General features: G+C 37.8%; 1 protein-coding gene and 1 long non-coding RNA gene across 3 annotated transcripts in view; one reads left to right on the top strand and one right to left on the bottom strand.

Moving 5' to 3' along the window:
* PITPNC1 (phosphatidylinositol transfer protein cytoplasmic 1) overlaps window positions 1-17,553 on the top strand; it is a 2,469,295-nt gene that overhangs the window by 1,935,839 nt on the left and 515,903 nt on the right. The gene's annotated exons all lie outside the window — the stretch shown is intronic.
* LOC122812994 overlaps window positions 13,469-17,553 on the bottom strand; it is a 238,202-nt gene continuing 234,117 nt past the window's right edge. The window contains exon 3 of the long non-coding RNA XR_006366617.1: window positions 13,469-13,972. This is a non-coding gene — a long non-coding RNA (uncharacterized LOC122812994). The remainder of the gene's footprint in view (window positions 13,973-17,553) is intronic.

The raw sequence follows: 17,553 nt of genomic DNA, 5'->3' as shown, positions 1-17,553 counted from the left end.
GTGGAATTTGGATTGCGTTTTTTTTTTTATTGCAAATGGGAATGTTATGGCTCACTATATATAACCATATCATCTGCATACAGCATGTTGTATAGTTGAGGAAGATCAGAGGGAGTTTGTTTATGAACATCGAAAACTAGGCGGAGATAAAATAGAATCTCAAGGAACTCCATTTGCTTACTGAGATGTGCCAGAGATTTAATTCCGTATTTTAATTAAAAAAAATGTTATGTTTAGCAAGCTAAACCATGGTGGAGTATCAGGTTTTATACCTGTTTCACAGTGGGCATTTGCTAGCATCTGGTGATCAACCAAGATGAAGGCTTTAGAAAGGTCAGTAAAAACTCACCTGTGAAGTTGCCCTTACCCATATTAAAATAATATAATTGATTAATTATAGATGGTCATCACAGTATTTTTTCCTGTTCAGAATCTATACATTTGTAGAGAAAGTAGATTATGTTGTTGAAATTTTTGAATTATTGGGTGAAATTTTTGAAATAATTTATCAAGATCAAAAAAAATGGAGGTGGGTCTAAAGTCACTGGTGGAATCTTAGGAATGGGATGAACTGTTGTTTGTTTCCAGATGATTGGGATTTCATTAGTGGTGACACATAGATTACATGCTGAATTTTAGGGTGAAATTATGTGTTTACTCATCACATTGATAAATCATGTGGGCTGTCTATTAAGATCTGATCTAGTAGCCTCTGTCTTTCTTTAGATTTAATAGATCTTTAAAAGAAAATTGAGGAAAGCGGTAATTCAGTGACTTGCATTATGACATTATTTGTGGATTTGTTTGTTTGGGGTAATTGTACAAATTGTTTTAGTAAGTCATGCAGGGTAAGGGAACATGAGGTTGTAATAGTTGACTTGAAACATTCATCTTGGCTGTAAGAGTTCCAAGCTAACTACTTCATGAACTGTCTTGCAGTGTTGTGCTTAGACTTCTGCTGGACTATAGATGAGGAATTTGATAACATAATTTCATAATGGCTGCATGTATAAAATAGATCTAAGAAAAATATGTGAAGAAGTAGATCATTAATGACTTTAAGTACTGATTCATGAGTTAGGAAGATTTTCTTTGTACCTAATCTGTTATTTTGTTTACTTGTATTTTTTTCTTTATAATATGAACAACCTTTATTTGAAACCTGTGTTCGTTATTCAAGAGCACCCAGACTGTTAATCATATTAACCCCCCCCATTATCAAGTGTGAAAATAAGTTTCACATCCACATACATCCACTAAAAACACATTAGTGATTTTTGTTGAAGTGTTTAACATCAGCTCAAAACTAGATTACCAGGACAGTGTAATAAATCCCAAAGCCTTCCTGTAATTTAGTGTTTGTCCCCTGCGCAAACTCACCAGAATAACAATCTGTAGTCATTCATATTTTGTACCAGACTGGAGTGACCAAAGCATTTCCACACCACAAGTTTAGCCAGAACTGTGGAGACTTAAGAATTTCCCCCATCGTACTCCCATAGTAATGGCAGAAGGAGGTGATATTGTTTGATTTTGTCTGACTAAAAAGTTTTCATACTGCAGTTTTTTAGACAACCAGTGAATAAGTATACAGTAAACCTTTCCCAAGTGTCTGTATCTAGATGGTTTGTAAGAGATAAATGACAATGCTACATGACTAACAAAAATTAAGTAGAATAGTGTCAACCACCCTAACCCAATTGAACTGTATGTGCAGTCATTTGACATTGCTAAAAGCGCTGAGCCAACACTAGTGTCCATCTACCACTTGTCTGACATATTGTTTGCAGTAGAGTAACTGAAAAAAGCATGTTCAGTGAATGGGCTGTCTGCAAACAGGATGTCTCCTAGCCTACAAGATATAGTAATCCTAGAGCTGATTATATTAGTTGTGATGATAGAGGAAGCATAGCTCCCCTGCATGAAACGTATGGGAAGGTTTAGCCCCCTCACAAAGAAAAAATGTTTGCATTTGTTCAAATGCTGTTTCAACCACTATTTTATTAAAAATGCATTTGTGCAAATGGTCATAAAATAGAATATTCTACATCTTAACTCATTACATCCATGTGATGCCTCCAGGTGCAACTGCAGTTACTTCTTACTGACACCTCTAGGCGTCAAATATTGCTTATTCATATTTGCATTAATAATTCCAAAACCATGCTAATACAAGGTATCCGAGGATTTTATCTTGATGCATAAATGATGGCAAACACAGTTATATTGATATTTGACCTCTGTCAATGAGTATTTGTTAGAATTGTAAGGTGATAACTTTATTTTTACAGGCTCAAGCCACACCCACTGGGAGTTAAAGGTGCACACTCAAATTACCACTAAGTGTTAGATCTCTAATCCCAACTCTTTCAAAACAACACTGAAGGAAACTCTGCGTTTATCATGAACGTGCTTATTCTATAACCCAACTTAATCTGGCCCCCTCCTATAATACTATTGCAGCAACCTTTTCTCCTGCCTCTGCTTCTAACAAAGTCTACTAATAGTCAGTAGTTCCTACAGCTTCCACAGCTATAGTCTTGGAAATTGGCTCTCCCCCTGGGCTTATCTCCTGTTTATATATTTGTTACTTTTTGCTTTACAAACTTATCTATATTTTATGCATTCTGTTTACTATTATATGAAACTTCATACTATGTTATGTTTTCAATTTAATGACCATTTTCTAGCATATTGTTTCAACATACATCTCATATATATTGTAATTATTGTAATTTTAGTTATAACTCTGTCGTGATTACTTTTGTTACTTGTACATTTTGCAGCATTTCTCCTCCGGCTTTGGACTAACCTGGTCAACAAATGTCAGATAAATAAATAAATAAGAGCTGTACTGGAGGAAATTAGTTAAAACATGTGAGTGTAGTTGTCAATCTGGGACAATTGTTCCTATTAGGAGGATTACATTTCATTATTTGATGATATATAGTTTTGTATGTTTGTATTAAGTTACGGTTTCTGGGGGTATGGTTTTTTTTGGGGAGTTTTCATTATGAAAAAAATTCTTATAAGACGTAACATAGGTTCAAATGGATACAACAAGAAACAATTGTATAAAAGATCAACCTGCTAAACATTGGTGTATACATGTAACACAAAAGCTGAAATTAGACATTTAAGAAAAAAGCTGTTACACTTAACAGGTGAGTTTAATAACTTCTTATTATAATGGCAGCATGTTCCTTATTATCTTTGAATGTGAATGGTCTTATGGGTATATGCAAAAAAGAGCGAGAGTAGTGAACTATATCAAGAAATGTAGAGTGCAAATAGCTATGCTAAAGGTGACACATTTACAAAGAAATGGGCATGGGAATTTGATAAAGAAAGAATTTCATAATGGTTATTCAGCAGAATATCCTAGACAGAGGAAAAGGTGAGTACTTATATTAATTGCTAGAGAAGCTCCAATAGTGATAGAAAATGTAAAAAAAAGATAATTGTAGATTTATAGTAATAAGGGGCAACTGGCAAGGGAGGAGGATTACGCTGACATGTATTTATATTCCGCCTAAAACTGCTACAATGGAGCTTAAGAAAATTCTGGGAGAAATAATCAAATTTCAGCAGGGAATATTACTTATTGGTAGAAAGTAGACTTTGATTTGCAACAGTGAGGATGTTTCTGGGGACCTAGAAGGGAAAATAAAACAAAACAGGATATATTTTTGAAAAAGTTAAGTAAATATTTGATATGGAAGATTTGAACTCAGTAGTAGGACCTCGGAGAGAATTTACATAAGGTACAGAAATTGGGTTAGGCTATACAGAAGTTATATTTTACAGGAACGTGCATTTAATTGGAAGTTTTGATACTCATCCAATAACTGTTCCAGATCATACGCCAATAACAACTAAAATAAAAATGTAGGGTAATAAAATACAACTGAGACACTGGTGCTTCTCCAACTGTCTGTTAAACAGAGAGGAATTTAAGGAATGTGTAGTGGAAATTATTTAGGAATTGTTGTGGAAGACTGAAATTTCTTCAGAAAATATTACTATGGAATGGGATAAAATGAAAATGGAGTTTAAAAATAGGGTAGAAATAAAAATAGATATTGTTAAGAAGTAACCAGAATTATTTAGAGGGGAATCTCACAGAACAGGTGCGACTGCACAGTGCTAAAGAGAAAATAAGGAAGTACATGGATAATATGCATGAGTTTAGAAAGACTGCTGTTAAGCAACTTTTTTTGTTAATATCTCAAGAGCCCAAAAGCTTTTATTTAGCACAGTGGCTGAGACAACAGAAAGCAAAAATAGTTGTTGCCAAACTTAGGGAGCCTGTAACAAGGAAAATAACTAGAGTTCCTATACAGGTATCAGAAGTATTTTGGAAATTTCATGAACATCTGTATAAAGCAGAGAAATGTGGAAATTAAGAAAAAGTACACACAGAAATGTTTATGAACAAATTAAATATGCCAAGGTCGGAGGTAGATGAGGCTTAGTTATTAACAGTTTAAGATAGAAGGAGATGAGATAAAAATGGTGATGTATAACCAATCTACAGGAAAGTCTATAGGAATAGAGGGTATTCCTGTGGAAGTTTGGAACTTAGGAGGGAAGAAAGTGATAAAGATCTGGAATGTTTTGTTTAACAGTATTTTAAAAGGAGGAGAACACCAACATACTGGAAGAAAGCTGTGGTGGCTGTATTACCTAAAGACGGTAAAGACCCATCAGACCCAGCTTTGTATAGACCTATTTTGATTGTAAAGCATGATTATAAAGTATTTATATCTATAATGGCTAAAAGAATGGCAAAGGTGATGTCAAAATTGATAGATATCGATCAGTGTGGTTTTATGGAGGAGAGGAGAGCATTTGACAACATTAATAGAACGATGGTGATCCAGAGGGAAGCAGAATGTAAGAAAATATCACTGTTGTTGGTAGGTCTTGATGCAGAGAAAGCATTTGACAGAGTAAACTGTGATTTTAATTGTAGGGCAATGGAAACATTTACATTCCCTGATACAGTAATAAGGTTAGTTAGGAGGATATATGAAGGATCAGAGGCAAAAATTAAACTGGGAAGGGTGGCTCCTCTCTGATCAGTTTTGTTTGAACAGAGGAACCAGGCAGGGGGTTTCCTCTTTCCCCTTTATTTGCATTATATTTAGAACCATTGGCAAAGAAAATAAGGGACTCAGAAATTTAATGATATAACTGATATGGTAGTCAGTACAAGTTGAGTTTATTTGCAGATTATATTATTTTGTACCTGACAAAATCAGAAAAGGATATTTCAGTGTTGTGGAACATTATGAGACAGTTTTAATTTTTGGGGGGATACAAAATTAATGATGCTAAAACAAAGGCAATAGCTGTAAATTGTTTACCCACACACAAACTGGTTCATTAATACCCATATTTATGAGGACATGATAAAATGAAGTACTTAGTAGTATGGGTTAAAAAAAGGCTGTTATGGAAACTAAGGATATGTGGGAAGAGAGTAAATAAAAAGTAATATAAAATCTCATAAACTGGAAGGTCTCTTTTATGGACATGGATAGCAAGATGCAAGCAGTGAAAATGTTTTAGTCTGTTTAGTTTTATACACAGGGCAGGCATATTTTTATCAACCAAAGGAGAAGTTGTGCATAGCAATTAATAAAGAGTTGAAGGATTTTATCTGAGAGGAAAAGAGGACAAGAGCCAAGTGAGATAAGTTGATCCTTCCAATAGAACAAGGTTGTTTAGGATTACCCTGTTTGAAGGAGTATTCCGGAGCTATGCAGTTAAGGTTCCTATAAATACCACAAGCAGAAAGCTATAATTCAAAGTGGAAAGAGGTGACAATGAAGCTGGGGGGGCTCAAGAAATATGGAAAGACTGGGATTTTGGATGCATATCCTTAAGGAGAATAACAATAACCATACAGAATATTATATTCATAAAGTAGCAGAAAGAATCCTAAGAACTAAGCCAACATGGGAATGGAAAAAGGAGATTCTGCTGATAGGGATGACTGCAATTAGGGGTACAGAGAATAGGCAAGAGGGGCTGGAATTTACTGGAGAAAACTGGCATAGAAACCAAGGCATTAGGAGCAAATAATTAGTGAAGGAAAGTTAATAGAATGGGAAGAGGCTAATGATACATTTGGACTGCAACCTAGAGATTGCCTTCACTCTCAAGGATTGGTATTGGAGAACAGGCAAAGAGAAAGGAGCAGGGTATCCCAAGTGTACCAGTACTGGTAGAGATTTTAGTAGAATCTAGAATAGAAGCTGCTGTTAAAAATGGATGATAAGTAGGGCGTATAAAATACTGCACAATAACTATAGGAGTCAATCAGAGGAGATTAGGAAGGATTGGAAAAAGAGAAACAATGAGAGGTCATATGTATGCCTCCCAAATATGCAACAAAGTCTAGAATATTTAGGATTTTTGCTTGGTAGTGTTTACATAAGTATTTTTATACCCCAAGCAGACTTTTCCTCAGGTAGACTGCAAATGTTGGAGGTGTGATAGAGAAGGGAGAGGTAATTGGGAACATATTTTTGGGGAGTGTAATGAGTTGGCAGACTTTAAACATTCCCTGGAGACTACCCTGTCAGAAATACAGGGTGCGAAAATTGTTGTAACTAAGGAGATTATTTTTTTCAGCTGTGATACAGAATTGGAATTGCCTAGACATAGTAAGCCTTGATGAGTTTAAGCCTTGTGGCTGCCATAAAAGCAGTTGCTAGGAAATGGAAATCAAAGTCTAAATCAACCGAACTAGAAGCAGACAATATAGTAACAGAGATGAAAGAACTGGAAGTGGGTGCTTTAAATTAGGGTAGCAGCAAATTACATAGAAAAAATCAGAACAGTTACATGCAGAATAATGTTTTGGAGGAGAAATGAGATTTAAGGGAAGGTAGGAATTGAATGAGCTATGCAATGTCTGACTGACAGTAACTGTATAGAACAGGAATGTCCAACAGGTGGCCCTATGGCACAGTCTGGCCCAGCAAAGCATTTTATCTGGCCCTCAGTATGTCCTGCAACAAACTATTAAGAATGGACAGATATATGTTGGACGTGGTAATGTGGCCCTACAAACGTAAACAAGTATGGTAAGTAGCCACTGAGCCAAAAAGTCTTGACCTTCTTCGTATAAAAGATTGTATGTGATGTATAATGCTTTCAACTGAAAATATGTCAATATGGGTTGTTTTCATTATATAAATGTATGATTTATTTATATATATATTTTTATTCAGCATTTGTTTACCTGGCCAGTCTGACGGGGCCATAAAGTGGCCATTTTCAGAAGAGGCCCTGGGAATCACAATCTTTCAAAAATCAAGTACAGATATTTTAAATCATAAAGTATCATGTTACACTACAGAACATGAGTGAAAAATGTTGTAATGAGAAAAACATGGAATGTATGATTCATAGCAGAATGCAATGAAAAACAATAACATGAGTTGGAGAAAATTTGTGAAGAAAAACACAATAGTCATATTATTTGTTACATAGATTACTATGTGATGAATGAGACCTGAATAAGATATTTAAAGATATATTAGCGATTACGTGATTAGAGACAGTGTAGGGAAATTGAGTCGTGTTTGTATGAGAGATGTTCATGCTGTAGGTATAGAAGGAAGAAGAAGGATAGAGAGAAGAAGATTGTAAGAAGAGTGCAGGATAGGGCGCCTTAAGGTAACTTAAGAGATTAAGGAGGAAAGAGGAAGAGGTAGAGGAAAGGCCTGCATTGACAGAAGGATAAATTAAGGTAGTGGGAAAACAAAAGAAAGGAGTGGAGCAGGGGCCTGGAGAGGGTTGTGAAGTGTGATCTAGTCTGAAGGGGTGAGTGACATATAGTGAATAAGTTCAGTCAGGATTGGTACAGGAGCAGGTCCAAGTTTTTGTATAGTATTTCTTCATATTGCCTATGTCGTAAGTGATAATTCAATAAAGATGTTTCTTGTTTAAAAAGAAAGCATTAAAACATTTTCTTTAATATGACATATGGGTGTCATTTCTGTTTCTTTTATGAACTTATATGCACACACGCATACATATATGTGTGTGTGTATGTACACACACATATATATATATATATATATATATATATATATATATATATATATATATATGTATATATATATGCATATTGTATATAAAATATAATATACATATATGTGTGCATGTATATGGATAAATAGTAATCCAGTAATCCACAAAATGAAGCAGCTTTTCAGGCAAAACAATAAAGCCCTGAGCAGGCAAGCTTAGAAAATTGTGAAAGAAACCCACGGATGGCTAAGCACACTTCATTTCACTTTATTCCACACAAACACAGCACAGCCATCTGTGGGTTTCTTTCACAATTTTCTAAGCTTGCTTTATTGTTTTGCCTGAAAAGTTGCTTCATTTTGTGGATTACAAGTTTTATTTGGAAGCTGCTGTGAATTTTGTTTTGTTTTTTATATGGATAAATAGCTTATATGTGTGTGTGTTTGTCTGTATGTATGTGTAGATATATATATATATATATATATATATATATATATATATATATATATATATATATATATATGGACATATGTATAAAGAGAGAGACCGATATATATATATATATGGACATATGTATAAAGAGAGAGACAAATTAGGAACAGGGCCCACAAAGAACACTAATTCACCTGAAGACATATACAGTTACATTGCACATCCATGCTTACATGAGTTTATAGGGACAGTCTTTTCAAATCATTCTACCAGTATGTCTCTGGAATATGAAAAGAAACCAGGGACTTTGGTGGAACACCACAAGAACACAGGAAGAATATCCAGACATTACCCAAGAGGCAGACTAGCTAAAAGCCAAATAAATGATCCAAGTGCCAGGAGGCAGCAGTGATATATTTTGTTTCCGTTATTTTTGTCTCTCTGACTTACAACCATCAGACCCTCTCCTTTAGGTTCTAAATACATCCATGGTTATGTTCTGCTGAACAATACAAGAACTAACTGAAGGGAGCTATTAGCTGGACATACATGAAGATGTTTACTGCCTCACTCTATGCTGGCCATCTTCTACCCAGCGGGTAAGGTATATCCTCATTTTGGCAGCCTGAGAGTCTGGCTAAACCCTTTCTCCAAGACCAAGCCATCTCAGTGCTTCAAGGCAAACCATTGTTTTAGTTCTTAAATGGACCCCAGGCCCCCAAACAACCCAGTTGCCTAACTCCATAATGAAGCACCATGCATGGCATACAGCTAAGGGGCATTTGTTGTTATCCTCTTAACCCTCCTCTGGCAGCTGCCCGGTACACCCACATCACTATGGAGGCGTAAAAGACCTGCACAGGAACAGTGCTGCACACACACAACAGAGGTTTCTGTTTCCCCCTTGGCAAAACCAAGCATGTATCTCTAGTCACTGTCTGAATGCTGTGTGCCTGCTCACACTAGATGCCAGCGATGCAGCTGTCAGACTGCCTCCATCCTCCTAGAGTAGCCAAGCTAGCAGCAGTCACTGACTTCCACCTGTTTACTGCTTCTGTGCAAATGCAGGTCATGTGGGTAATAGTCAGGGATGTATCCATTTGGGTCATGTTGCTAACTTTTGTCCTTGCACTGTGCTTTATTTGTTTTAAAGTTATTCATCACTGCATTTAGAGAGGCTGTAGCACCAAAAAAAAAAAAAAAGGAACCTCGGGCAAGAGTCATAATCATATTGTACTTTGTATAAGGTCACTGCATAATTGGAAAGGGCTGTAAATCTTATACATGACTTTTCCCAACAGCCAGCAGCAAAATATGTGGTAAGACCACACACAGAACTTTAAAATATTCTATTCATTCAGTTTGCTGTAGTATCATTTTGTCCAGAGCATTACTGACATCTGAACTCTTTGCAATAGCTGTTGTAAGAGCATTGCAGTAGTCCTGGTGTGGAGACAGCATAGCCTGCCTCATTGTCTTGCCAAATATGCAAAAGGTGTTCAGTATCCACCATAGTAGAGTCTGAACTGCTAAGCACAAGGCTGGCCTAACGTTTGCTATCCTCTGAAGCTGTGACATGTTTTTACACCCATAACCTAGACACACCAACAGTTAATGCAGATGAGTATGTAGCTATCTGGTGCATGAAAGATTTCAGATGGACCATGTTATAGCTTCTCAACTGTAACATCATGTACGCTACTGCTAATCCTTTGTAAACCTTGTACCAGAGCAGGTTTCCTCAGCTGCCACCACGGAATTGGTCCTAATAGCTGTAACAGTAGCTCTATCAATTAAGAAGGTAACTAATGTTCCACTGTTTCAGGTGCTGGTGTCTGGCTTACATGCAAGGTGTGAGCTGTCAAACAGCCCTACCTATGTGTGCTGTAAAATGACATCTATAAGAGCAAAACATTGTCAGACTATCTAATGTAAGTGTACAAAAATGTTTACTGTACATCATTCATAGCTCTAAAATCACTTTATTGGGTACTTGCACTGTGTCACATGACACCTTGAGCATCCTGGCCAGCAATAGGTGATGCAGTCACAGCAGACACAGACATACATCCATCTATGAATTAGGTAGTACCCTGGGGCTATTCTAAATTTCATGTTTAGATAGAAAAAAACAGTAGCAATACAAAGCAGCCTGATTTGCAAGGTACCCCCATATCTGTACCTCCAGGAACACTAGAGGCGGACACCTTTGTGAAAAGGATTAGAATGAGCTTCTCATCACACTCTTGAGGTCCAAGCCCTTTTACTTTCCACCAGAAGCTGGACATCTGGGTCTACTTCTTCCTCTTTTCCTGCATATCGCACACTCTCAGCCTGTGTAAAAGGTCACGTACAGTATTCATATAAGTTATAGCTTCAGACTACCTGCGCCCTGGAGATCCTTATTTCTTCCATGGGCCATGAAGTCTGTGTTTGTGAAGAGCATTTAGAACCTCTTTTTGTTATACCAAAATTCACCTGCCTCTTTTCTTCCAGCTTTATCTCTATATAAAACATTCAGTAACTCCTCCTATTTGTATCTGTATCCTTGAAGAACGACTGTTATATTTCCTCTGTTCTAATATTCTATGCATTAACTGTGATTTAAATCACTTGGGTTGTAAAACTGCTCTGTTACAATTGATAAACAAAACAAAATAAATAACTAAACTTCAGTAAATTCTCATACCATGACATACTTTAGTATATGTCTAGTAAGTTGTAGTGTATATACTGACAGTTTCTAAGGATGCCATCTGAGTGTAACATAAAACATATTGCCACCTTTTACAATATGATGTGTATTTTGGCATCACTGTGGCATTCTTGTGCTCTAATGTGATGTTACATAGGTTTCAGCAATGTTTCTGGCATCTTCAGTTTCATATATTTTGCCCTTTGGGTGTTCGAAAGACATGCGTAAATGGGCATGCCTTTGTTGATGGTTGAACGTCGAGCTGGCACCTTGGCATTCATGAAAATCTACTGCCAATCTTTAGCGTACCGGAGTTCCGCTGTGGCGACCCCTGACCGGGAAAAGCCGAAAGACAGCAGCAACATAGCTGTTTAGTGCATCTGTAGTTAAGCAGTCTGTGTATTACTGCTGCACTGTAGCATTAATGGTATAATGCGGACTCCACATGTCCACTTACGTGAAATAAATGGAATATGCATGCTTCCTTGTGACAATCCATACCCCCACCTGCTTAATAAGTTAATAACTTCCATGATTACCTTTACTTAGAAAAGAGGCAAAAATTGTTATCTTTATATAAATTGGAATTCGTCTTCTTACTTTCTTCAGCAAATTCGGAGGGTAAAACAGTTCATTTTGAAATATTAAACTCAGAGTTCTCTGATTCAGTTTTTTTTCCTTTTTTGAACTCTGTGCTTGTCTTTTCAGTGCAGTTGACAGTGAAATGACCTACATAGAGTGAACCACGTCTAAAAAGCTCATCCCATGTATTTGCTCACAGGTCTAATTTAAGTTATTTGAATATAGATAGTTCTTAACAGTGGCATAGTGGTGCAGTTGTTAGCACAACTCCCTCATGGCTCTTGGTTGTCTGGTCCAGTTTCTGGCTAGAGTATTATTTTTGTTGAGTCTGCATGTTCTCCCATGCATGTCCATGTGGGTTTTCAGTGGTGCTCTCATTTCATCCCACATCCCAAAGGCATACCAGAAGCCAAATGGGCTGTTGTTTAAAATTGTCCATTCTTGTATATGTATAGACATGCCATGATAGACTGATGTCCCATTTAGTCCTAATTCCATCTTGTATTTATCTATCTATTTACTTAAGTTTATTTACAGGGGTAGGACACTGAACCATGAGGACTAATTTCTGGCTCAGCCTGATGCTGCATGCAGTAAATATTTATAAAACATAAGATATGCGAAAATATTTGAAACAAAAGATATGCACTATACATTTTACACTGAGAGCATTTGAAACTGTGAAGGCAAGTATGACTAATCTTAGCCACAGTGGACAAGTAAGACTGTATAGCAATAGGCTATATATACTGTGTACAAAACTTATGATACACCAGAGAGGAATGAGATGTTTGATTGCACTGTAATATGAAGAGAATTTGAAGATGTTAGGTGATATGGATGCGGTCCATACTGAAGCATTTATTAGTTTGGTGGAGACTGCCAGAGTTTGGGAGCTGGGGGGGGGGGTCTATGGTTAGTACATTGCAGCTTGGTTCTTGTTGCTTGAAGACTAGGTCCTGGCCCGGGAGAGGAATCTGAGGCTGTATGAGGTAGTGTTTGTTCGCAGTTTGGCACCAAGTGTTGTGTATGTGTCAAACTGTAGAAGTATAAATAATTTAGAGCAGCCAGAAGGAAGTCAACTCTCTGTTTAACTGGTAGCCATTTTGTTTTCAAAATGGTGATATAGTGGTGCTTTGTTATTTGGCAGTTTGTGAAGAAGCAATAGGTTTTATTGGATAGTGTTTGGAAGACTTCAGGATTTTGTTGCAGGCAGCTGCAATTAAAAGCAGTCCATACTCTAGTTGGGCAAAGAGGATTCCCCTTCTTATGCCAGATCTTGCAGGGGGGGGCACATATAAATACTTCTTCATGTACATGTGTACACGTTATTTATAAAAGTTACTAATTTCATGTAAGTGGTTATAGCTTTTTCTGTATAAAAGTAATATCTTTCGGCTTTTCCCAGTTAGGGGGTTGCCACAGCGGAACTCCGGTCTGCTCATGATTGTCAGTGGATTTTTACAGTGCTGAGTTGCCAGCCTGACGCCCAGCCTTCAAGGAAGGCACACCCATTCACACACGCACCTACCTGTATGTCTTTAAATGTCACACGACCGCAGGGTGGACATGCAGACCCCACACAGAAGGCGCTTCAGCCAAGAATCGAACGGGAGAACCTCTTGCTGTGAGGCGACAATGCTAACCACTGCACCACCGTGGCTTATAGCTTTTCTGTATATGTATTTTAAAACTGCAAAGCTGCTTGCATGTATTGTTATACAAAATGCACAGACACAGCATGCTTTATACATTTTCACATCTCTTCAACATATAATAATTTTATGGAATATTGCAGGCTGTGCTAAGTACAAAAAAATTTAAAAAATGCAGTACTGCTATAATCCAGAATTTTGTTGTACAGTCTGTTAACCTGCTTCAGTTTTTACAGATAGTACAAAATTGTTAAACAGAATGCAGATGTGAATATATAAATTAAAATGATATACAGCTCACTGCATTGAACAAGTAAACCACTTGGCGCAGAAATGTTGAGTTAAATGCATTTCTCTCCAAAATAGCAAGATGATTTGAGATGGAAATTCCCCAGTTGACCCGTCTGTGCAGGTGTTCTAGTAAAAAGATGTCTTTGTTTAACAGCACTCAGTACAGTTTGTTTTCTTCAAATAAGATGGCATGACACTTAGCAGGAGAGGTAAATAAGCATAGACAGAAGGCATCTGTTTGATACGGACAGAGTAGCATGATAAAGTTCTGTAATAAAGCAAATGTGCAAGTTATGTTCTGCAACTACACTTTTTTTTTTTAAGTAAACACAGTCTTTCAAACAGTATGGCAAGCAGTGGATGATTGTGACCGGTAAACAAACATGTATGATTTATCCGGATGTTTGCTAAATGACACTGACCTATTGAACTTTGCTCCCAAGGTTACAAATGTCACCTAGCAACTGTCTAAAATGATAACTGCATGGTTTCTTACACTACATCATCCCTCATAGGTACTCTTTTACACTTAAAAATATATTGATTATGGTTTTCTATGAAACAATATATAAGAAAAAAATTCAGAACTTGCTGTTTTCAAAGAATTTAATATCTGTATTATTCCAACACCAAACCAGAGATACACTTGCAAACCTTGGTATTTTCTGCATGTGCTCCATTTTCACACACACACACACACACACACACACACACACACACACACACACACACACACACACACACACACACACACACACCATTAAGAGATTTTAATATTTAAACCGGAGAGATTTACGGTGCAATACCAATGATTAGGTGTCTGTTTGCCACTGACTAAGGCATTAAAAAAGCTTTATGATTTAGATTGCTTTGGTTTATTACTCCCATAAAATGGATCTTGGCAGATTTTTGGAAAACAAGATGGAAAATCTGGCTTGCATTACAAAATTTTAGATGTAATACAGTTAGCCTTTTCTATGTAAGTATATCTCCACACACACACAGACACACACACACACACACACACACACACACACACACACACACACACACACACACACACACACACATCTCTCAGAAGTCCACTGATTAATAAAATATGTACAGTTTTATTGCAGAACTGGAGCTTAACGGTAATAGTGCAGAAATGGTTCAGCTTTTGCACCAAACAAACTATCTGAAATTAAACTGAAAGTCATGCACACTACATGTCTGTTTTACAGTACCATTTTGTCAAAGTCAACAAATTCCCGTAAAAGTGATGTCTTACTAACTCTCAGGAAAAAGTCTGTAAATCTGTTCTGCTTCAACAGTAGGGAAAGAAGTATAGCCACAGCATACAGATCTCAGAAAGATTCTCTTATCCTCAGGCTCCACTGGATTCTCTTTCCAAGGAGATGTCCAGGTCCTCCACAGATACCCCATAAACCTTCCTTCTTTACTGCAGATACACCCAGAATTCTCATACCAGGTAAATAGTCTCCCTCCATAACAGACCAGCTTCTCAGAACTTGAATTGTTAAAACTCCTTCTTTTATGTATCACACACCATGTGCTAGTAATTGATTTAGTTTACTGGCCAGTACAACCATGCGGCTATGTGGACCACGCCATTTTTTAAAGCAACAACCTTTATTTAATCTTGTAAATACCATTTTAGCATGACCCACCAGAAATGCCCCATCCACCCCCCATGTAATCTTAGTTTCATGCTCAGTGCATGGAGTATTAGTCTTATACAGACCATCTGCATGATGGAGTGTCACGTCTGGACTATGTTTCGCTGTAAATTTGATGGATAGTAGGAAAAATGCCCAATCCACACAGTTTTGTATTTCCATACTGTTGTCTAGTTAACCATAATACTGGGACATGGTCTGTGGCAAGCATAATTTCTCTACCGAGAAAGTAATATTTCAGTGAGTATAATGTCCATTCAATTGCCAAGCACCCAATCTCATTGATGGAGTACTTGGATTCAACTCCACTTAATTTCTTGCTCAAAAAGCATATGGAATACCCTTCTGCATTAAATGTCTATGACAATACTACTCCCATGCCTACTTCTGATGCCTCAGTATAAACTGCAAAAGGCCTACTGAAATCTGGAGAGAATAAGGCAGCCTCTGAACAGAGTATTCTTTTTAGCAGATTAAAGGCATTTTCTGCCACTTAAGTCCACTTAACCGTAAAAGTCATTGCCTCTTTAGTTAAATGTGTAAGAGGACTAGGCATTGAGGGGATGTGTGGTATGATATTTCCAGTAGTACTCAGCTAATCCCAAGAATGTCCTTACCTGATTCTTTGTGCAAGGAACTGGACAGTTTTTGACAGCTTCATCTTTTTTCTTTCTGAGGCCTAACAATACCCCTACCAATAACATATGCCAAACATTTCACCTGTCATACCTAACTCGCTCTTGAAGGCATTGGCATTTAACTCAGTTTGCTTCACAGAGTCTAGTGCAGCCTCACCACAGCTAAAGAAAAGTTGTGTAAAGTCTTACCATAACCATAGATGTCCTTCTCTTCCATGTTGCCGTATTCTGCATATGGGTTTATCCCTTCAGTCTTGCGTACGTACGGCCAGTATTCAAAAGCTGTCAGTCCCTCTGTGGTGCATTAGACATCAGGCAAGGTGGAGGAAACGTGGGCCATAAAAGTGACATCAGCACGCACCAGCCCTCAGAAGAGTAGCCCCATTTGGAACCAGTCCTGTAAGGGAAATGCTATATCATTGCCATCTAGAAAGGGAAAAATGTAGCAGATGAGAGTGGAAGGTGGGTGGGAAGGAATACTGCAACATGGAAAAGAAGGACATCTATAGTTATGGTAAAACTTTACACAACTTTTCTATGTCCTTCTATTCCCATGTTGCAGTATTCTGTATATGGGTGAGTGCCAAAGCTCACTGAGGTTGGGGTGGTGGTCTAGATGCAGATTCCAGGAATCCATGCAGGGTAGCCCCGGCAAAACCTGCCTTGGACCTGGAGATGACGTCAAGCTTGTAGTGTTTGGTGAAGGTGTGGATTGATGTCCAAGTAGCAGCTTCCAGAGTTAAAGGGGTATCTAAACCCTTGAAGGCTTCTGAAGATGCCATTGCTCTAGTGGAATGAGCTTTTACTGCCCTTGCAAGGTTTTGCCATGAAACTGGTAGCAAAAGTTTATGGCTTTTGATATCCAAGTAGAAATAGTCTGCTTGGTAACAGCCTTACCCAGGGCTCTGGGGTGAAAAGATACAAATAGCCGGTCTGTCTGTGTGATAAACTTGGTGTTGTGCAGGTAGAATCTGATCTGTCTATGCACGTTCAAGGAATGCAGCATTTTGTCACTGTCTCCCTGTGGGTTAGGGAAGAAAACTAGTTGGATGGCCTGATTTAAGGACCTGTCATTGACTACTTTGGTCATGATGGACGCATTTGCCCTAAGGGTAACTCTGTCTTTATGGAAAACTAGAAAGGGTGGTTTAGCCATTAGGGCTTGGAGTTCAGATACTCTCCTGGATGAGGTTAGAGCCACCAGCTGGATGGTTTTCCAAGTGCAGTGCTTTAAGGAGGCCTTATTTGTTGGCTCAAAGGGAGGTAGCGTAAGCTTCTCTAACACATAATTGAGGTCCCAAGGAGGGGGAATGGATCTCCTAGGAGGCCTAAGGTGCAGAACTCCTTTGAGGAAAAGTTTGCAAGGTAGTAGTGAAGCAAGAGGGGGGTCCAGAGGTAACCAGGCAGAAACAGCAGACATATGGGCTTTAATGGATGAGTAAGCCAGTCCTGACTGCAGTAGCTCACACAAATAAGGCAGCACTAGTGGAGGTTCGCTGAGAAGCGAATCCAGCTGTTTTTTGTGATACCAA

The sequence above is a fragment of the Protopterus annectens genome, chromosome 10.part0 (assembly GCF_019279795.1).
Source record: "Protopterus annectens isolate FY-2018-M chromosome 10.part0, PAN1.0, whole genome shotgun sequence".
NCBI classification, from domain to species: Eukaryota; Metazoa; Chordata; order Ceratodontiformes; family Protopteridae; genus Protopterus; species Protopterus annectens.
Note: the sequence above shows the minus strand (reverse complement) of the source record. Positions and strands in the feature narration are given on the sequence as shown.